Below are 24055 nucleotides of genomic sequence, written 5' to 3' on the forward strand. Positions count from 1 at the left end.
TGTCATAACAGCTGTAAACCTATGTTTCCACACCAGCCTTGTTTCCTCTTTTTCACTCTCGTGAACGAAAAAACTAACAAACAATCAAAAAAAAAAAAAAAAACCTGCAGCTTGCCGTGTTAACAAAACTGCAAAGTATACATTTTCCCATGTCAGAAAGCTCTTTAAAGTTAGAGCTTTACCTCAGCCAGACGTCTTCTGTGAATGTGAAATAAACGCCTCCTTACAGAAAGCTACACCATATCTGTTTATATGAAGCAGCAGCCGTACAAGTCCCTGTGAATGAGCTGTTACTATAGAAACGATAACGTTTTAGAAAGAGAGTGTTACAATAAACTATACTGTCAGAGCTGCTGTTATAGGAGATGAATCAACACTTTATGAAGGATTCAGCAGAAATGTTATTCTATAACAGCACTTATGAGGTGTGTGTGTGTGTGTGTGTGTGTGTGTGTGTGTGTGTGTGTGTGTGTGTGTGTGTGTGTGTATGCAGAGCCTACAGCAGTTACTTCAGCCGCCACTGGCCATATTTGCTATTTAGAGAAGCCACAGCCACCTCACACACACACACACACACACACACACACACACACTTCACATATACATACATAACCATATTGCATTAGCCCCATGTGAGAGGATCACAGGCTCGTTCTATTGGTCGTTGCCATAACAATAGGGGCGGGGAGGCAAGCGGAGGTGGAGACTGAGCCTGATTATAAAATCCTTCACAGAGACACATTTGCTTCCTGTATTTTTTTTCTTTCATATTTTCAGTTGTTGCCATTTTTTTGCCTCTCTCTCTTACACTCTCTCTCTCTCTCTCTCTCTCTCTCTCTCTCTCTCTCTCACTCACTCACGCTCTCTCTCGGCAGAGGGGGGGAAGGAGGGCCTCACATGAAAAGCAGCAGAAGGGAAGGCAGTGCAGGAGCAGCCTGTAGAGACGGGGACAGACTGTGTGTGTGTCCACCTCCATCACACTGAAACGTATACACACACACTCACACACACACACTCACACACACACACACACCCTCCAGTTGTGGATTTATCAGTGTTGCCAAAGAAGCTGGAGGGCCTTGTGTCATCCTCGTACGCAGCAGCAGCAGCAGCAGGGACACACACGTTCCTCGTCCATTCCTGTGAGTATAAACTGCAGTGCCAAAACTTACAAGCTGTGATTCGGAAACAGGAACTTGTTGCTTTGATTTACAGGCTAGTCACGCTCGAGAGCACCGGGCTGGAAGAGGTCACAGAGTGTCTGTGAATGAGTGTGTGTGTGTGTTGATCTGCTGATCGTTGACTAATTCATTATGCTGTCTGTCTGTAGAGGCGTTAAAGATGCACCAGGATGCAAAACTAAAGGTTTTCGAACGAAAACTTTGGTACTTCAGTGGAGCATTTGTTACTTTCTTCTTCTCACACACCACATAGATGATGCATTTTGATACCACACACTACAGATCAGTGGATCTCCTGGGGGGTGAAGTATGTAACGTAGTTACAGAAGTAGAAAACATGACTTGTTAGTGCTATCAAAGTTATTACATTTGTTCTTATAGTGAACTTGACCGAGTTGAATCCAAACCTCAATGACTCAAAAATATTAAAATAATGTTAACACGGAGTCTATTGTGTTCTCTCGGGTGGGAAATCCAGGAATTTCCTTTAAGAATTGTGCACATTTGTATAATGAACCTAATATTTGAAGGATTTTTTTTGGATAGTGGGATTATGTTCAAAAATATAAACATACATCTGTTCTGTAGAGGTCTGTAGAACTGTATTATTATTATAATTATAACTATTATTATAATTATTATTATTATTATTATTATTGCACTTGAAAAGTTTGAGAACCCCTGCTATAGATTAGACTAGATGACTAGAAGTGAGAAAAATAAATCCAACTGCAAAAACAAACAAACAAGTAAACAAGTCACTTATTAGGATATGGCAGACATCATGTCTGAACTTTTTTTTTCTTCTCCCAAACACACACAACACACGCACATATTTGTGTTACTGTCGTTGTGAGGACTTTCTTATTGAACTCAATAACTAAAATGAAACCTTTGACATCTTTCAGTTTTGCTGAAAGAAGCAGTAAACAAAAAAAGGAAGAAATAAAATGAAGTTTTCCTCGTGAAGACAAGCCAAATGTCACTACAAAGTCCAAACTGTCAGTTATTCCCATCTTATCTGCTAAATTAGGTCCCCACTATGCTATAAATACCCATTCCCACGTACACACATCATGTTAATGTGATGTAAACCCAGTTGAATAGGATTACAATAACGCCGTGCTTAAAAAGGAGATTTCGACTGAAGTTCCTTCATGAACACTATGCGACCTAATTACAAGAAGAAAAGAAAAGTAGAAGACTACTGTATGCATAAACCAGATGAGAGTTGCTTTGACAGTAGCTACCGTTGCTAACTTTCATGCAAGGATATACTCGCCAAACTTCTCATGACTCACAAGAAGAAAGACTTGAATAAAGAGCAAGAAAACAAAGTGAAAGTGTAGATAATGTGTCAAAATTAGTTAAAAGTGGAAGTAAAAAAAATGGCTACTCTTAAAGATAAATGAAAAGTATTAAAAAGTTAAAGGAAATGTTTTGAACTGATGAAGTTACAAGTCACAGTAGGTGACGAGTTGGTAGGATTCTTGATCGTTAATTGTATTAGGTGTTTTAAAATGAAGTGTTGATGAGATACTAATAAAATCCACCCATTCTGTTGATATATGCGGTGTATAGCATACAGACATTTCCTGGTCGAGAGGACGACTAATTTGAAGGTCTAAATAAAAATCCAACGAGTAAAAAAACTTTACAGTGACACTCACATAGTCCAGGTCAATATAATGAAATAATATCAATAAATCTTTTCAGAACATTTGTATATCACAATAATACTCTGCTGTCATGGATATCAAACAATTGCAAACACAACACAGGTTTATCAAAAAATATATATCTTTGTTAAATATACGTGTGCAACAATTATTGGCACCGTTTTAGTCAATACTTTGTGCTACCTCGCTTTGCCAAGATAACAGCTCTGAGTCTTCTCCTATAATGCCTGATGAGGTTGGAGAATACATGGCGAGGGATCTGAGATCGCTCCTCCATACAGAATCTCTCCAGATCCTTCAAATTTCGAGGTCCACGCTGGTAGACTCTCCTCTTCAGTTCACCCCACAGGTTTTCTATGGGTTTCAGGTCAGGGCACTGGGATGGCCATGGCAGGAGCTTGATTTTGTGGACAGTAAACCATTTTTGTGTTGATTTTGATGTATGTTTTGGATCATTGTCCTGCTGGAAGATCCAACCACGGCCCATTTTAGCTTTCTGGCAGAGGCAGGCAGATTTTCATTTAATATCTGCTGATATTTGATAGAGTCCATGATGCCATGTATCCTAACAAAATGTCCAGGTCCTCTGGCAGAAAAACAGCCCCAAAACATTAAAGAGCCACCACCATATTTAACCGTGGGCATGAGGTACTTTTCCATATGGCTACCTTTCTCTGTGTGCCAAAACCACCTCTGGTGTTTATTGCCAAAAAGCTCTATTTTGGTTTCATCTGACCATAGAACCCGATCCCATTTGAAGTTCCAGTAGTGTCTGGCAAACTGAAGACGCTCGAGTTTTTGGATGAGAGTAGGGGCTTTTTTCTTGAAACCCTTCCGAACAACTTGTGGTGATGTAGGTGACTTCGGATTGTAGTTTTGGAGACTTTCTGACCCCAAGACACAACTAACTTCTGCAATTCTCCAGCTGTGATCCTTGGAGATTTTTTGGCCACTTGAACCGTTCTCTTCACAGTGCATTGAGACGATATAGTCACATGTCCTATAACATTTCCAGTTGGCGGGAACTTCTTAATTATTGCCCTGATGGTGGAAATGGGCATTTTCAATGCTTGTACTATTTTCTTATAGCTACTTCCCATTTTGTGAAGCTCAGCAACCTTTTGCTGCACATCACAGCTATATTCTTTGGTTTGTGTGTTACCTTATATTTATACCCCTGTGTACAAGAAGTCATGGTTGAACAATTTCCTGTTCCTAGCCACCCAGGTATACTACGTTTTTTTTTTAAATATCATTGGGAATATACTTCAAATATATTTTTCTCATATGAATTCATAGGGGTACTAAGAATTATTATATATTTAACATAGATTTTTTTTTTCAATAAACCTGTTTTGCAATTGTTAGGTTAATTGTTAGGTTGAACAATAAAGATAATTTTTCACAGCCTTCTTTGCTCATTTTTACCAAGGGTGCCAATATTAGCACTCTGTATAAAAAACAACTTTAAATTGTTTTTACATATTTTATTGATATTTTCTGCCTTTTCAGTGTTGGAAGATCTGAATCTTTTTCAAGGTAACATTTTATTTTTTACATTTTTTTTGCAGAGAGTGCAAATTTACTGTATATTGTGATACATATTGTGTATCGTAGAAATGTCTAATACGTATCATATGAAGTATCGAGATAAGATATTTTAGTCAAATAGCCCTACCCCTTTACTAAATAAATAATATCTAAGTGTAGCAGTAAAGTACAATACCTCAAGTATGTTTCAGTCCTGAATGAAAGATTCTTAAATGTAGAAAGTGTTACAGCTCTGTAGATACAACACAAAGTAAAGTTGTAAAAATTTATCTTGAAAATCAAGCAGGCACGACGAATGAAAAACTGTGAACTGTGAAAATTATAGTAAATATAATACTCAATATTGAACCGATTCTCAACTCAATATTTATTTTTCATCATTTTCATTTTTTCAGTAATTTTTTTTTCATCTGCTTAATAATACATGAGCTGAAATGGCTCTTTGTTGGCCCTAATATTTGCTCTTACCTTACCCATGACTCATAATAATTCACCTCGGCGTCTGAGTTGGTGCTTCTCGAGAAGGTGATTGCTGATAATTGCTCAGTTGAGTTTCATTTAACAGAGACAAATAAGAGGCATTATTGCCTATTGGAGTCAAATTGGAGTGTGGGAGAAATTACCTCAGAGAATTGAATTGGGCAAATAAGAAAGAAAAAAAAGAAAGAAAAAGAGATCATGGCGTCTGAGGTTGAACTCGAGAGTCAATTATTGAGATCCAGTCTGGCAAAACATGACCATGTGAAATAGATGCATTTGAACTTTGTGGATCTTAAATAGCTCAGTAGGAACGGAGAACTCAGAAGAGGTTTGACAAAGCAATATAAAAGAAAGTTCGTTTTTTTTCTCCCCCTCTGGTGGCAAATCAGTCCAATATCAGAAAAGCAATATCAGACACAGCCAGGGTTCCGGAGCGATGCCTAATGAGGAATATTTTGCGTAAAAATGTGTGTAGTGTGTAGTTTTTTTACGTTTTAATGAAGAACAGATTGACGGTGGGACCAAAAGCCACCCATTAGAACACTTCCAGGGTAAAAGAATTTCCAAGAACCCCTTAAGTTCATGCTAAGTTTTATGTTAAGACCAATAAAGCAAATGTGCACCCTATTAGAGATTTATTTTTATTCTTGAACATACCAAGAAGTAAATTTTAGACCACTGTGGATCATATTAACTTCCTGGTTTATATTAAAACTGCAGTTAGATGAACCCCTTTCTTTTCAAATTTCCAGTTGATTGGACTATGATAATAAAATAACAATCATAATTGCGCTGATACTAATTGATAATAATCTCAACCATCATTGTGTGATTTAAAAAAAAGGCAATACAGTCAGGGACCCTCTGGATATATCGCAGACACCACTTTGAGAACCGTGGGTTTAGTTCCTTCATTATTATGATTAACAAAAGTGTTCAAATCTCGAAGATATTCATAACCAGAGAAAATGAAAATCTCCCTTTTTGAATGTGATATAAATATTCTCTAATAACTTCCTGACTTATGCCCTGACTCGGTTCTTATATTCCGAGATTGTTCATCAAAGCTTCCTCGCGCTCTTCGACATTTCTAATACCTCTTATGCCATTTTCAAATCATGTCTGGAGGCTGAGAAGCTCACGAGTGAAAAGAAATTTGGTTCGAAACTTGCTTTCGGTTGATTTTGACATTGTTGTCTTGTTGCTGGGTATGGCATGTACATTTGTTCCCACATTTTCTCCCAATTTTTGGTGAATATGCCAATTACCACCCAGCTAGCTAATACTCTACTTAACAGACAACAGCCACCAAGGGTGAGGGCTAACACAAGCTTACTCCAAGTCACTTGAAGCCATTGTGAACTGCTGCATCACAGGGCAATGTAATAGACTTTAAGGAAAGTAATCTCTATCCCCCTCTCCGACATACATGAGATCACAGATGCCCAAAATTCACTAGAGTTGCTGTGACAGGGGAGACAGGGGAGAGAGAGAGAGAGTATACCCCTCCTACCCAGCCAATTTTGCTCCCTTGGACGCCTGGCCATAGAAAGCTGTGTGTGGCGCCATCAGGATTTTTGCACTCGCTCACCCTTTTTAGTCAGAACTAAAAATGGACATGGAAATAAGGTCACGCTAAACCTCTCAGCTCGTCCTCTTCACTCTCCACACGTGTTTTCGCTCGTGTTTTGCTAACGTCACCGTTCACGGCCCTGTGCGCTGATGGCCTCCTTTCAACAAGTGCACAATGTTAGAACATGCCGCTATTAACAGCTCTTGATTGACATTCGATACAAATCCACAGCATGTTTGTTTTGCACAGGTGTCCTCATCTGACTTTGTATGCTCAGATTTGGGGACATGGATGGAGTTTCACTTGATGGAGATGACATAAAGAGGATCCTTCCATTTTCTAGCATATCATTGCTCGTCGATGAATGGACAATCAATAGAAAAGCAGGAAAGGGTCACTGCTGATTCATTGGTGGGAATAGGATTTGCATTTGCGGCTTGCCTTCTAGGATTCAGAGCGTTTATTATCAGGGGGAAAAAGCACCATACAGATAAAATATACACTGCTGGAGAAAGGTTTTACTATTGTACAGTGGGTGCTCCACATAAACACACTTTTAAAAAAAGTCTATGTCTTTGATATTGTGATGTTTTCTGTAAGGAGACGTTTATTTAACTTTTATGGAGGGAGTCGCCAGCCGGACTTCACAACGTTTTTCCTCAATATTAACCGTAACTATAAACGAATAAAAAGTACGGTGTGTCATCTTTAATAAATAAAAATCGATTAATAAAAATCGTAGGCAAATTGCTAAGGAAAATAATTCAGTTTATTGTAGTGACAGCAACTCGGCTTCGTAATCCAATCCAGCTGATTACTTCCCAATAACGACACTTCTCCTAGTGTTTTATTCCTTACATAGTCACTATTATTATGACAGACCAAACAAAAACGAACCAGAATAGCAATTAAATAAGGAAAGCTAAATCTTCAGAACTTAATGAGACTCTAAATGAGTACTTTATTAAAGGCATTAACTGTAACACTTACATATGTGGTGGCTAAAGTGTATAATTAGAGTGAATTTCCCAATTAGATTAGATCTATTTGTCTGTTTAAATACTTTTAAACCAGTTCATAGAAATGAACGAGTCATGAGTGCGAAAATGTCATAATCATACAGCTACTTCATACTGTATATTTGATGATCAGATTGTCATTGTGGAAATTTGCAGTTCTCAGCAAGGGTTCTAGAGAAAATTAGAAACACACCTCTGCCAACCTTCTCACAAATCTATGAGAGATCAGAGGAAACCCAGAGGGAAAATAAAGCTCTAATTCACCAATATTACACGCTCATGACTGAAGTGGAGGGAAAAACAGCAGAGTGGGGAATATTTATGCAACCACACAATTCTGTTATTTTCTTCTCAATCCTTTTTAAAATCTGTTAATCAGCTATGCACATAAACATCTGGATGTAGATGTAATAAACGGATCTCTGTATAATCCACTTGTTTCTCCTTTCACGGTTCACAAGATTGGGTGAGATTTCTGATCCTTGGAATTGAAATATGTGCTGAAATAGAAAATGATATTTGTTGGTAATAAACTGTATTTGACATGTTTTTTTGAATGTAATGAAATGATGAAGCAAAAGTTGAAAGAGAAAAAAAGCGTAAAAAAGAGCGTTGTTGAGAACTTTTCAGAAAACGTTTCTCTATTTGTTAGTCATTGCAGAGTATACTCTAATGTTAATGCTATAATGCTCTCTTAAGTTTACTTGGAGATAAATGTACATATATATATATATATATATATATATATATATATATATATATATATATATATATATGTGTGTGTGTGTGTGTGTGTGTGTGTTTGTGTTTGTAAATATATATAAACAGAATATTAAGCAGAAGTGGCAGAACGTGGCAACTATACACAAAATCATGGCAGATCTGTCAGAGCAACTATGAGAAATGATTGTGTTATTGAGATTTCATATATACCTTTGTTATCATTTATCGTTTGGGAATGATGTGCAAACTCCGTCTGCCTAGCAGCGCAACAATGGAGGGCACTTACTTCCTGATTCTTACGCACGGGGCATTTTACGATGTCGAAACATTCGATGTGTTGAACCCAACATGATTAAAGGGGGAAAAAAAACTGTGGGGAATAATTCAGAAAATAATCCCTAGTAAACCAGTGCTCATGTGATTCTGGTGGGTTTTACATCAGGCACACGCACCTACTGTAATCTGGGTTATGTGCTCTACAGTTAACACAACGGATTTATATAAAATATTATACAACATAGTGGAATTGAATTCTTGATTCTGATTGGTCAAGAGGTGTGCATGGCTCAGACTGTAATTCCCACTATAACGTGATGCATATATATATATATATATATATATATATATATATATATATATATATATATATATATATATATAAAATTTCCCACTGAAATCACACAACCACAACCAATCTTTCTGTACACTGAAAACATTTTCCAGCTCATTCAATCAGTTCCTCAATGGTGATGTTGACTGAAAGACAGAAAGATGGACAGAATATCTAACAGTTGAGTATAATCACGTGAAACAGCATGTCAAAGGGAATTAGTAGTTATGCTTCTTGCTTAATTAGCTAAGTAAACCGAACAAACACCTGAACAAGCTGTTAATGTTGGCTTGCTAGATAGCTAGATAATTATGCTAACTGGTTAGCAGCAAGTAAGGTACGTCGTTCGTTAAGTTTCTCAACTCTCAAAATCCATCGGAATTAGTATTGCTGTTTAATTTTTTTGTAGTTAAGCAATCTTGTAAGAGCCTTAGCTCTTAGCCTTAGCTAGCAGGCAAAGCTGCTAGTATTGTGAAGCTCTGTTAACTTGTTAACAAAGAAAACATCCTTCAATGTTTAAAAACTAACAGTGTGGGTCCTGTTTCCAGTGTTAGCGTTACTGATCATGGCTTATTCCGTTAGCGTTACTGGTCATGGTTTATTCCGTTAGCGTTACTGGTCATGGTTTATTCCGTTAGCGTTACTGGTCATGGTTTATTCCGTTAGCGTTACTGGTCATGGTTTATTCCGTTAGCGTTACTGATCATGGTCTATTCCGTAAGCGTAACTGATCATGGTTTATTCCGTTAGTGTTACTGATCATGGTCTATTCCATTAGCGTTACTGATCATGGTTTATTCCATTAGCATTAATGATAGTGTTTCCTAGAGTCAGCATTAGCACTATCAGCTTAAATGACATGTCAGGTCCTGCAGGGATGTTTTATACAAAAATACATTTTTATATTTTTTTGTCCATTCACATTTTTAAAAATGTAAAGGTTTAGAGGTTTGGCTACAATACAGTCAAGCAATATATATATATATATATATATTTTTTTTTATTTTTTTTTTAAAGAAAGAATGAATTATGAATCAGTGCTGAGGGTGTGAGTCATATCTAAAAGTCTATAATGATTCACCTAAAGCCACCTTGTGTCTTTATTTTAATCTCGGATCAGTTTCCATTACACAGCCACACACCAGAGGCCCGCAGAGCTGTTCCCAGACCAGCAGTGCCAGGCTGTGTGAGGACGTCAGTGAGAATGTGTGCTAATAGTCACGCCCGAGTGCAAACAGAGCTGTACACGGAGCATTGGAGCTGCTCGTTAAACTGTCAACACGATTGTGTTTCACTAAATCATGTCTCGTTGAGGCCATTTATAGGTCGTAAAATTTGTACACGGCTGCTGTCAGCAGGAGACCTGAGCTTTCAGTCGCCTCTGCGCTCTGTGCTTTATGGCCGCCGAGTAATGTGAGATATTTCCAATTTGTTGAATTCTCGATTCCTATTGGTCAGAAGGTCTTGATTACTTTTCTATCACAGCAGCTCTGACAGTAGTGCAGCTGCAAATCACACTAGGTTTATATTAAACGCTTATTTGTGTCTAGTTAGTGGCTGTAATAAATGTGTGTAATCATTGATATTGGATATTTTTGGAAGGAGTTTTCAGTGTTAGCACTTTTGTAACAGTCAGAGGTACAGCTGTAACTTTTAAAGTTTCCGACAGGACAGAGGAATTTATGGTTTCAGGTAGAGATGCACTGATGTATCGGCCAGTAGTCAGTATCGGTATTGGCCGATATCACTCGGCCAATAATTGGTTATCGGTATCGGCTGAGAAATCTAGTATCGGTGCATCTCTAGTTTCAGGTTCTCGGCAACATGACAAGCTATTTTGTTTTTGTTCCACAACATTAAATGTAACTATAAATTGATAAAAACAACAGTACAACGTGATGGTGTTCACTAAATAAAAAAACATGACAGGCTCCAATTTTGTCTTATTAACTTCAATAAAGAGAGGCTGAGGGATAATGATTGTTAAATTGCTGCTGTAATGTAAGCGACAACAGGAACGAACTTGTTTCGTGGGCATTCTACAATTTTAAATTGAACTATAAATTGAAAAAAAAAGTATAAAAATATTATTTTAATAATAAAAAATTGTAAACAATGACAAGTAGTTGTGGTATTAGAAGAATAAAACACATTATAGGAAAATAAACAATAACTCAGTAACTCAGCTTCATTGTGGATCATTTTTCTATGACAGCATGCCAATACAAAGGACCAAACAAATTAATAACACAAACCAGGATTGACGTTAAGTCGTAAAAACACATTAATCTAAACAGCTAATGTGAAAATCCTCAACAATAACGATCAAAATGACTTCCTGTAGCTGTTCCCCGAAATGATTATATCCGTGCCGTGCCTTTGGCGCAGTGTTCGGCCTGACAGGGGGAGCTCTGTTTTTAGTAAATAAAACTTCGCTTGCTTTCCAACAGTCCTTGCGAATCCTGTGGGAAAGTCTAAAACAACCAGACTTTTTTCTAAAGATGTGTCATGAACAGATTAAAACCGACTTTATCAAGATGAAGAGTTATAAAATCTAATCACATGACACTTTAATGGGTTCTAATCTTTATATATATATATAGATAGATAGATAGATAGATAGATAGATGTGTGTGTGCAAAAAAAAAAAAAAAAGAGGCACATGGTTAGGACAGTTAGGTTAGCTTAGCATAAGAGGTTTGTTTCGCTTTAAACACTGAAGGGCTTGTTTACTATCTATACAGGCAGACGGTTTGCAAACAAAGAGCTTCTTGTTGATGTTCGAGATGTCCCTGCCTCGGGTCATTATAGTGGTCAGGAAAAACAATAGTTTGGGGGGGGGGGGGGGGGGGGATTAGTGATGAATACAACCTGTGTCACCATGACACTGGAGTAATTATGTACATTTAATGTTGGACATGTGACAGTATGAGACAAAATGTAGCTCACAGATTACAACGGAGGGCGAAAATGACACAAGACAACCGGCTTTACAGATTAATATTTAATGTTTAGTCGTGTCCACTGCAGAAAGGTGACAGGAATGACAAACTGCATGCCTTCTTAAATGGCACACTTATATAGTGCTTTTATCCAAAGCGCGTTACACTGAGTCTCATTCACCCATTCACACACACTCACACACCAGTGGTAGCAGAGCTGCCATGCAAGGCGCTAACTTGCCATTGGGAGCAACTTGGGGTTCAGTGTCTTGCCCAAGGACACTTCAGTATGTGGAGTCATGTGGGCCAGGAATCCAACTGCCAACCCTACGATTAGTGGACAACCCGCTCTACCACCTGAGACACAGCCTTCTTAGCATGCCATCTATAGCTGAGGCCAAATATTAAGCTAAAACATAAAAAATGTAAACAATATGATTATGAAAACAACGGTGCCTATTAATTGCATCATGACACAATGCGACACCATGACGCTTGTCTGTTCATGTACATTTTATTTCGGATATGTGACATGATATGTGTTGGGTTGGGGTTGGCCGCACAACAGGCTTCATCCAGCCTCCAAAAAATATAGCTTAGTTCTTCGTGTATATTCATATCCACTGTACGCAGATAGAAGACAGAAATAACAAATTGCCTTCTTATGCCGTCATCCATAACTTTAGCGTAATGCAAAATTCTCTCATGTCCAACATAAAATGTACATAGATGTATATAATCAGTTAAAAAAAAACAACAAAAAAAAAAACAACCACTATTCATTTTCATTGTGTCATGACTACAGGAAACGGAAAGATATGACATTGTGACACTCGAATAATTATGTTGTTGGACACATGACAAAATAGCTTGCCAATAAAGGCAGTGCAGGAAAAAAAACACACACACAACGCAACAGGTTTTGTCCCGCATTCAAAAAGACAGATTAATATTTCACGTGTTTATTCATGTCCACCGCACGCAAAAAGGCAACAGAAATGACAAATCGCCTTCTGACGCTGTCATCCATAACCAGACCGTAATATTAAGTTGTTCCAGCGTCCGTGTTGCTCATTTGTCTTGGTTTAGTTGCTCGGATTACAATCTGACAGGCTGGAGTATTGCATTGAGGGAACACTCAAGTGAAAATGACCATTCATCTTTCGCGGAGACGTCTTCATTTTCCAGCTACTACACTTTTGTGGTATGGAGACCTGGGTCAGTTATTGTACTATCACACTAAGTGAAGATGCCACCTGAGGCTCTGCAAACGTGCTATAAAAATAGGCATTGTTAGCTGCGTCTCACACACACACACACACACACACACACACACACACACACACCGCTAAACACGTGCATATAATCCCCACTTTAATCAAACACACATCACTGGGAAAGGCACGGATAAAGCAGGAGAGATGAATGACACGAGGCAGAAACTAATCTGAGCCCTTGAGAGACTCAAGGTTTCATCAACAGCACTGTAAGTGCGCTAGAAGTATATTTCGAGTTTAAATAAAAGTTGGACGTAAGAAATACCACCCTAAATTAGTTTTTTTCCCAATAACAGCATATCGTGAAGTGTTTCATTTCACTTGTGCCACAACAATTTGTCAACGGTTACACAGTAAACAATCGTTCCTCACGAGCCTCTCTTTAAAAGTTACAGCTTTACCTGTGGAGGGTACAAAGCCCTGACACTGGAGACTCCTTCCGTAAATGTAATTGATAATCTTCTCACACAAAATTCCATCGTGTTTTATTGTAGGGTGTCCACTATGCCATAGTAAATCCATAGTAACACATACTAAAGTATTTCAGTGAGAACAGCTTCTGACCAATCAGAATGGACAATCTAACCACTAATTGTGGATGCTGGATATAACATACAGTATATACATATACATGTAATGTGTATCGATATAATATTTGTTTTAGAAGCCGGCCCGGGTAGAAACCATGAGTCACCCTGACAGCTGGAGAATATCCAGGCATTGGGCCACAGCTGGCTTTGTGATATTATAATATTGAGCAAACAAGAGCGGCATTAGGATTGCATATGATTCATTATCTAGCGTACGGCGAGAGAGTAAAATAGCTTTTAATCTTCATGTCGTGAGTGAAGGAAGGGCGGAGAGGCCAGGAGAAGGTGACTCTCATGCTCATTAATCTGTCTGGGCCCCCGACTGCTCCTGGTTCTCATCACTGCTCGGCCGGAACTAGTGGGAGGGATGCAAAAATAGAAAATCTTGGGTTTTTTCTCCTTTTTTTGCTCTAATAAAAAGTTTTTTTTTTTTTTTTTAATAATAATAAAAAAAAGTCATCAATACTAGAGATGACACTAATGCACCACCAAGGATCAGTATCAGGACTGATACCAGCATAAACATGTATATATGTGGACTGGATATCAGAGGGAAAAAAATAATCCAATCAAACCCTGTAAAAAATGGAAAATAATTGGATTTTTTTTTTGGAACAGGAAATGTTTCAAGAGACGTAAAGTAAAAACTATCGGATGTGTTTTGATATCTCAAGGTTTCAGTATTAGTATCGATGCAGAAAACGTGATATCGTGCCATCTGTAATAAACACGTGATTTCTCACTGGATTTAATTCACTAACCTCCCAAGGTTAAATACGCATTTTTACTTCATCCTTTGTTTTTCCGTTCCATCGACATGATCGGTTTTGTTGTTTATTCCAAGGACAAACCAAAAAGGCTTCATTTATATGTATTTATTTATTTATTTATTTATTTACACAGAAAACCTCCGAATTACTGTTGAGACTCGCCGAAGTGTGAAACACCTTCAAGGGCTGTTCAGTCATAACAGAATCAAATTCCCAGACCTAGTTTTTTAAAGCACGGACCGTAAACATCACTCCTAGCAAATCTGAAAGATGGAAGCGCTTCCTGGTACGTTGTTTGCTAGTTAACTCGCTTCTCCTTGCCAGCTTCGCTTGTCAGAGAGCTCGAGGGCAAGCGCTCTGTCTCGCTGCTCAGTTTGCTTGGCTCATTTGCCAAGAACAAGAATTTGGATTAAAAATCAGCTTTATAGATGAACGAGGCTCACATAATTACTGAATTCATGATTCGGTCACACTCTTAGAGAAAACTTTCACGCAGATTTCACTTCACTGTAATCACATGATTCACGTGTGAAATTTACACACATCATATTGTTTCACACATTTTTTACACTTAGTGCCTGTGTTTTCATTTACATTTTTCCCCTCATGAATCAGTTATTTTCACGTGATGAATTTTTATGATTCATTTATTTTCACGTGATTCATTTTTGTATGATTCATTTATTTTCACGTGATTCATTTTTATATAATTCATTTAATTTCACGTGCTAAATTTTTATATGATTCATTTATTTTCACGTGTTTATATTATTTACGATTCATTTTTACATGTGAATTTTTTCCCCAAACATTCAGTTTTCACGTGATTTTTTTCTTATTATTACGTTTTTTCATGTTTTATTTTCACCTGCAATTTTTTTCATATGACTAATTTTGTGTTATGATGCTGTTTGTGCATGATTCAGTTATTTTATTTTTTTTTATTAATTTTTCACGTGATTTTCCCATATGATTTTTTTACACGTGATTTTTTTTCCCATATGATTCATTTCTCACTTGATTAGAGACCCCCCCCATTATCCCCATATATACTATATATTATTCACATGATGTGTTCACATATGCAACGATGTGAAATGGATAAGAGTGGATACTGCTGCTGTTCCTACATTGCCTCATATAGTATATCATTTGAGGCAGTGGAAGCTATTAAACTGTCTATGGTATGAGGTTGTTTCCTCCGTATACTCGTTAGTTTTTCTAATATCTACGCTAGAGAGAGGAGAGACGAGTCCACGACAAAATCATAATATTTCGTGCACGTCTTTTCTTCAGGATGAATCACTTCGGTCTGTCCCACGGCCCCAGGAAGTAAATGATAGTCATTTCATACAAAACATGGGGCGCCGTCTTGGACGACTTTTCTATCTCACTTGAAATTGAAGTTATAGTTGAGATTGATATCAAATATACACTCAATTCCAGAAATATTGGCACCCTTCTTGAAAATAAGCAGAAATTAGTATACCTAAAGGCTACACTTAAATGCTCCTAGGTGTGTGTGTGTGTGTGTGTGTATGTTTGTGTGTGTGTGTGTGGGGGGGGGGGGGGGTTATGGGGGGTTGTATAAGTGCTGTATAAGAAGACTCAGTGCTTCAAATTGTTCAGTTGATTTGATTTACGGATTTTACGAGTTTCAATCATTAATTTATTTCAATTACACACCAATTTAATAAACATTTATAGACATAAAACCCATACGTTGTTTTATATTAATGACCAATAAGACCTGCTGTATAATTAGGACAAAAGTAATGCCACCCTGTATGTATACGGTAGCTGACTCGCTGCAGTGGCTGAGCTGCATTACTGTAGGATTTAACACGTGCTGCTTTTAGTAGGCACTCCTTCACCATTTCGTCATCATTTTGCCATTATCTTTGTGAGCTTCTTCCTTATATGGAGTTTTGTGGACGTGACCAAATGTAAAACAGCTGTGCCATCAAAACACTTGATCATTTCAACTGATTGAGCTTTATTAACATGAAGATGTGAAACAAACACGTTCCTTAGTTTGTTTAAACCTGAGTTTGAGGTGAGAAACAAGATTATCCAATCAGGATCAAGAGCATTCGTCCTGTTTCTGTTTGAAAGCTGCTAGCTATCTGTGTACTCTCTGAGTGTAGGGATATCACAGTCAGAATTTTTTTCCTACACCTATACGCTTAGAAGATGTAAATGTCTGACGGTAAACTTTAAGATAAAAATTCACTGTGTTGTATCTCGTTTCCTTTTCACCTATTTTGTATCCTGTATGAACCTTAAGAACATCTTTCTCAGATGCATCTTAGCTTCCCTTGTCCGTGCTGCTGAACAGGTGTGAATGTCTTCAGTTGCAAAACATGAACAGGGGTTTAAATTAAGAAAATTAAACAGTGTGTTGTTTATCAGGGGCGACTTCACTATACAAGAATTCAATAGGTATCTCTGTTGCTATTCACCACAAAGCATATGTACGCGTAGTTTATATCATTTTTATTCAAATTTTATAACGAGCTTAGTCACAGCTAATAACTCTTTAGGTTTAATTACAACCGTGGCTTCAGTTTTGCAAGCAATCCTGATCTTGGTAATAAGTAATAGATCCGACCAGCTTTCTGTAATTTTTTTCCCGCTGTAATGAGGTAATGTCTGGACACACCCCATCCGTTTCCTTCCTCGGCGTTGCTTCATCCTACACCCCTTGAAAGCTACAGGCGATACAATCGTCAATCTGTGATATCAGATTGGGATGATCGTAAATTGAACATGATCTCACAAGCCTATACACCTTTTAAGGTTAGCCATATGCCAAGATCGGTTGGCATTAGATTGTGCCGTAAATAATTTCCATGGCAATCACTGCAACTGTCAACTAGATCCATGCATGAAAAATGCAAGAGCTTATCGATTTCATTTCACAGCTCATGCGGGTATTTTATATTTTAACATATTTCCTCATACCTGTCTGAGATTAATCATATGTGCGTGCGTTCTCGAGGATATATGCATCCGCTTCCAATTGGCACCATAAAAGCCACTGCTTGAGCCTTTTCATGTGCTTTCACAGCAAACACATTTTGGTACATAAGGACAGATGCCATCCAATGCTGGAAGCTAATTCCATTTCGTTAACAATGGCGAGCGGGCGTGACATTTGCCTCCACTGAACGTGGCGAAGGCGTACATCAGGGTGTCTCAGCGTCCTACAGGGAGCGTTCATGCTACCTCCCTTTCCAGGTTCATCGATACTCTGGGATCCAGGGGCTCGGCTAATTCACTACAGCAGTTGTTTAAGTGCTAGATTTTTTGTCCAGGCAGCCGGTCATGCAGAGAGCCATCATGCAGCGAGACGCCTGAAGTGAGGCGGTATGATGTGCAACAAAAACCAGTACACAGCTTGGTGCAAATTATAGAAGAGCCTAATTTTTGTCTGTTTAGGAAAGTAGCATGGTAGGAGAACTATCTTGCTCACGATGATGAGATTTCCCACCATGATGTCCATGTACACGTATCTGTTTATTACAGAGGTGAAATGTACAGCGTTGAATTATAAATGATGCCTTATGCTCCCTTTAGGCCTTGTTTATCGACCTAATGAATAGATAATGGAAAGGTAAAAACGTTGCTTTGTTCATTAATCTTATATGAATATTGTATCCTTATAGCACGATTACTGCATGACGTAATTTGATGCAAATACAATCATCTGTACTGAAGGTGCATTATACTAACCATCAACAAATACACGCATTTGGAACTATCATCATATTTTTCAGTGTGTTCAAACAAGAAATCCTTCCGTAACTGACTAACTATGTCACTGCATTACATTAATGTTGGGTGACTTTTTAATCAGTTCCTAGTCCCTTCATTGGTCTCTGACTATGGCTGCTCTGCGCAATGCATCATCATCTGTAGCAAAAATTTCTTCAGAGCTGTTTATCAACTACATGGGGCAAATAGGGGAGGGGGTGGGGGTGGGGGGTCATATAGACATCAGACACAATCTGCTAACACACACAACTGACCCCGGAGAGTATCTTTTAATGAGCGGAGCCAACTGAAACCTCCATTGCATCCAGAGTAAAGGAGGAGAGAGAAGGGAAAAAAAGAGGGAGAGAAGTTGTAGAAAAAGCAGCTTGAGACATCACTGTTGTAGCATCAAGGGCTTCTTCATGCCAAGCTGTGGATTTTCTCTGCTGTAGCCCAGGGCCAGGCTGGTCTGGCAGCAGAAGGAGAGCAGATGCCATTTGATGACAGCAAAGCAGAGATGGCCGGCCAGGCGCTGTCAGAGAGATCAGAATCGTCTCATTATTTTTCTCACTCGCTTTCATGTGCAGCGTCATGTTTCCAATCAGTGCGACCGCGTCCCGCGGCGTGCGAGCCCCACAGCCTGCGAAGTAAACAGCATTAGCGTGACTTTTTCTTCAGCTGGAGTTCTTTGTGTGTGCTGTGCATGCGGCGAGGAAGTCTTTACCCTGTGCATGTAGGTCTTTGTGCTTTTTGCTCCCTTCATTGGGGCTGGCTCTTTGAGCGGTGGAATGATGCCCCGGTCGGTGCGCTCTTTGCTCCATGCCGGGCCAAGTCTGTAGTCGGTAAACAAGACAAATGGAGCGCATCCTGATTTGGAAGGTATTCCTGGCAATCAGCAATTAGGCTGCTTTGGCCAGAAAAGGAGGGGAAAAGTCAGTGCTGATAAAACTGACCCTTGTGCAAAACAACATGGGATCTTTTTCACGTAACATTTCTTTGTTTTAACCTTCTGACAACATGGACACACTTATTTAGGGACGTTCAAAAGTTACATCAATATTTATGAGAAAGTTCAGAAATGGGTTACGCACATACTTAGGCTGATTTTACTGAAACCCCGTTCAGATTATGCGAATCACCTGCATGTAGTCCATGCCTCCGAGATTGGCAGATTTTATTTTTGTAGCGTACAAGACGAGTTTTTAACAGCATCTAGACGACATCTTTAAACACAAGCACATGCCTTTAAGCCTCATCCAAAAAAAATCATGGACAGAAAATACAGACTGAAGATTCTTGCCTTTGCTGTCAAATGTAATAATAAAATCAAAAGACAATTTCAAAATGAAAAATACAAAAGAATTAAATGCTGACCTATGTACTGTATGAGCAGATTGCACTGACATACACTGAATAGAAGTCTAGTATATGTATTGCCTATAATGTATATTGTCTAATAAAATCTCCTAATTGTAATTATCACAATATTCACTGGTTTCTTTTAGCAATATGGATTCCACAGTCATTATTCAGCAGCTTCTAAAATAGCACTTGATCCAGCACATTGTGTTATTTTGCTTTTTATTTTGTTATATAATGTGCACTGAAAGTCCATTGTGCACATAACTATATAGCATTGTTGATTTGATAAAATAATGTCAGTGTTTTTGTTAATTCAGTGTGTTCTCCTGTAAAGAAAACAACCTGGCCACAGTTTGAAGGATAAGCTGACCTAGTGCTTTTTTACTGTTCTTACGTCTCACTTTAATTCTAATAATAAGTAATTTGTTCCTCCAGATACGCAATGTGTCTGATTAAGATACAGAGAATTTTGTGAACGTTTAAGGAATGACACTATTAATTAATAAATACTGTGATGTTATATTTAATATAAATATTAAAGAGTGTATTTTCAGACAAAACATTGATTTTGGCATGTTGTATTGTGATTACATCAAACCGTCAGACAGTGGCGCTGACATCGCGCAAGAACAATCGACTTAAGTTCAGAATTGCGAGTTCCTGTGACACGCCTCTGTTTTTTGGTAAGCTCCACCCCCTGAGAGTGACTCTCGCATAACTTCTGAATAGCACTTCAGTCTTCTGAATATCTGAATACATGCAATATTCATGTACTCCTCACTTATTCTGAAAGAGTAAACACTTCCCAGTGCATGTTTGGGAACATTAATATGATCTGATTATGATCTGAGTCCCTATCTAGACTAGATGGAAATGCAACCAGGGGCTTTATATGCGCAGGCGAACAGCACAGCTGTGTTTGGTCCCATAGGACTTCCTTTGTCTCGCCTCGTCCTCACCTCAATGCCTCATTTACGGGTCAGCGCCTCATTACCACAGAGCAATGTTTGCACTATGCCAACACTGGCAGCCTAAATTTAGAATTTGATTATCTACCAATAGTTCGTTATGACACTCAGTGTGGTTTTAGACTCAGAGTCCAATCAAGAGTCTGAAGACTGAGTCAGTTTTCTGATAAACTCTACCCACTCGCCATATTAGTTCCTAATAACAACAGCATGAAGAACAGGAAGAGATTCCAGTAAAGCAAGAGATACAGCAGGATTTTCAGTTAAATGCATCATTTATTGCTGCTCAGCCTGAGAGAATGGTCAGATGGTGAATAAAAAATAGTGTTCCTGTAAACTGCTACGCTCAGCACGTTTTCTTTGTTCAGGAATCAGTGCTGCAGAAAAACTGCTAAGCAAATGCGTGGGTGATTAAAGTAGCCCTGATCATGTCATTTTATACCACCGAATGCTTTGAGAAGATGCTGATTTATTTTCTATACCAGTAGCTCTGATAGTAGTGCAGCTCCAAATCACAGATTTACTATATATTAATGCGCTGATTCTAATACGTTATTGTTTCCATAGTAACACTTGGTGTGCCACATAAACAGATTAAAAACATGTCACTGTTGACATAATGAAGTTTTCTGTACGGAGATATTTAACATTCATGGAATGAGTCTCCAGTGTCAGTGTATTGTAACAGAAAGTTGCACCTGTAAGAATTAAATCATTATGGTAACGTCTTTATTTACAGCAGGTTAGCTATGTTTAAACTACACTACAGCAAAAATGCAGACGTGAGACGTTTAATCACCGATTTTGGATGATTTCTGATGCATCAGAACAGGAAGTTCAGTAACAGACTTGTGTTTACAGACATATCATGACAAATTTAATTTATGTATTGCAGGTAACGCTAGAGTTTAGATAGCTGGCTAATTATCTTATGTTTGTCAACAGATCACCACGAGTTGAATTTATTATCATTATCAGAGTTCTGTCATTGTGATATTTTTGCTAATTTTATATATATAGCTTTATAGCTTTGACGCTAGCAAATCCTATACAATAACATTTAAGATTATGGTAATTAGTAGCCTAGCTAAGTTAGATAACAAGCTAGCTTAGCGTGCACGTTCTGTGTGTGAAAATTTTGTAGTTAGTATGTTGGTTTCCTCTAATAATTAGCGTATTGTACTGTGATAGGTTAATTCATAGACATTTAAATGTAATGTAAATGTAAATTACATTTAAATGTAAGTCAAATATGTACGTTCAACAAAAAGTAATTAGGTAAATAATGGGAGGTTTATGTTAAACTCATTAAATAGAAATCTGTACATTTACAAGTAACACATGGCATTATATCAATATGTAAAAATGACACATTTTACTTAAATGGAAATTCTACCAATAACTGAAGTACAGTGAGGGAAAAAAGTATTTGATCCCCTGCTGATTTTGTACGTTTGCCCACTGACAAAGAAATGATCATTCTATAATTTTAATGGTAGTTGTATTTGAACAGTGAGAGACAGAATAACAACAAAAAAATCCAGAAAAACGCACGTCAAAAATTTTATAAATTAATTTGCATTTTAATGAGGGAAATAAGTATTTGACCCCTCTGCAAAACATGACTTAGTACTTGGTTTAAAAACCCTTGTTGGCAATCACAGAGGTCAGACGTTTCTTGTAGTTGGCCACCAGGTTTGCACACATCTCAGGAGGGATTTTGTCCCACTCCTCTTTGCAGATCTTCTCCAAATCATTAAGGTTTCGAGGCTGACGTTTGGCAACTCGAACCTTCAGGTCTCTCCACAGATTTTCTATGGGATTAAGGTCTGGAGACTGGCTAGGTCACTCCAGGACCTTAATGTGCTTCTTCTTGAGCCACTCCTTTGTTGCCTTGGCCGTGTGTTTTGGGTCATTGTCATGCTGGAATACCCATCCACGACCCATTTTCAATGCCCTGGCTGAGGGAAGGAGGTTTTCACCCAAGATTTGACGGTACATGGCCCCGTCCATCGTCCCTTTGATGCGGTGAAGTTGTCCTGTCCCCTTAGCAGAAAAAAAACCCCAAAGCATAATGTTTCCACCTCCATGTTTGACGGTGGGGGTGGTGTTCTTGGGGTCATAGGCAGCATTCCTCCTCCTCCAAACACGGCGAGTTGAGTTGATGCCAAAGAGCTCCATTTTGGTCTCATCTGACCTCAACACTTTCACCAAGTTGTCCTCTGAATCATTCAGATGTTCATTGGCAAACTTCAGACGGGCATGTATATGTGCTTTCTTGAGCAGCGGACCTTGCGCGCGCTGCAGAATTTCAGTCCTTCAAGGCGTAGTGTGTTACCAATTGTTTTCTTGGTGACTATGGTCCCAGCTGCCTTGAGATCATTGACAAGATCCTCCCGTGTAGTTCTGGGCTGATTCCTCACTGTTCTCATGATCAATGCAACTCCACGAGGTGAGATCTTGCATGGAGCCCCAGGCCGAGGGAGATTGACAGTTCTTTTGTGCTTCTTCCATTTGCGAATAATCGCACCAACTGTTGTCCCCTTCTCACCAAGCTGCTTGGCAATGGTCTTGTAGCCCATTCCAGACTTGTGTAGGTCTACAATCTTGTCCCTGACATCCTTGGAGAGCTCTTTGGTCTTGGCCATGGTGGAGAGTTTGGAATCTGATTGATTGATTGCTTCTGTGGACAGGTGTCTTTTATACAGGTAACAAACTGATATTAGGAGCACTCCCTTTAAGAGTGTGCTCCTAATCTCAGCTCGTTACCTGTATAAAAGACACCTGGGAGCCAGAAATCTTTCTGATTGAGAGGGGGTCAAATACTTATTTCCCTCATTAAAATGCAAATCAATTTATAACATTTTTGACATGCGTTTTTCTGGATTTTTTTGTTGTTATTCTGTCTCTCACTGTTCAAATACAACTACCATTAAAATTATAGACTGATCATTTCTTTGTCAGTGGGCAAACGTACAAAATCAGCAGGGGATCAAATACTTTTTTCCCTCACTGTATGTTGATCAATGATTTTTTTTTTCAGTGTATTTAACAATACAAAACAATAATTTATAACAATCAGTACATTTACATGGACAACAATAATCCAATATTAAAAATATTAAGACGATACTCTGCTTAAGAAACTAGCATGTAAACAGCGATTATTGATTACCTTAATCTGACTAAGTCATACTCACCGACTAAGTCATACTCAAAGTAAACACGAATCGAATTAAGACATGTAGAGTATTCCTGTTTTAGTCGCATTATCGATGTGCATTATAGACATGTACACAACTTAATCACACTATTAAAGTAGTGTGGGAGTTTGCACCGCATTTTGCGACAGGACACATACACATGGCAGTGCTCAACCATCTGACTGCAAACAAGAGAGCACGGCTGCGTCCCAACCGTGTATTTACCTGCTACAGTATATAGTATGAAGTGAAATACACGTATTTCAGCTACTATATAGTAGGTAAGTACATGGTTTGTGACGCAGCCCATGGCTTCAAGCAGTTGTCTATTTGCACTTATAGCATGACAAATAATTAACTGCACTTGAAAC

At 38.3% G+C, this 24055-nt stretch overlaps 1 protein-coding gene across 1 annotated transcript in view; it reads left to right on the forward strand.

The window, feature by feature from the left end:
- The first annotated feature begins 730 nt into the window (after positions 1–730).
- The window catches only part of cdk18 (cyclin dependent kinase 18), a 67058-nt gene continuing 43733 nt past the window's right edge, over positions 731–24055 (forward strand). The window contains exon 1 of the mRNA XM_017450188.3: positions 731–1142. The gene's annotated coding sequence lies outside the window, so the exon portion shown is untranslated. The remainder of the gene's footprint in view (positions 1143–24055) is intronic.

The sequence above is a fragment of the Ictalurus punctatus genome, chromosome 21 (genome assembly GCF_001660625.3).
Source record: "Ictalurus punctatus breed USDA103 chromosome 21, Coco_2.0, whole genome shotgun sequence".
Lineage (NCBI taxonomy): Eukaryota > Metazoa > Chordata > Actinopteri > Siluriformes > Ictaluridae > Ictalurus > Ictalurus punctatus.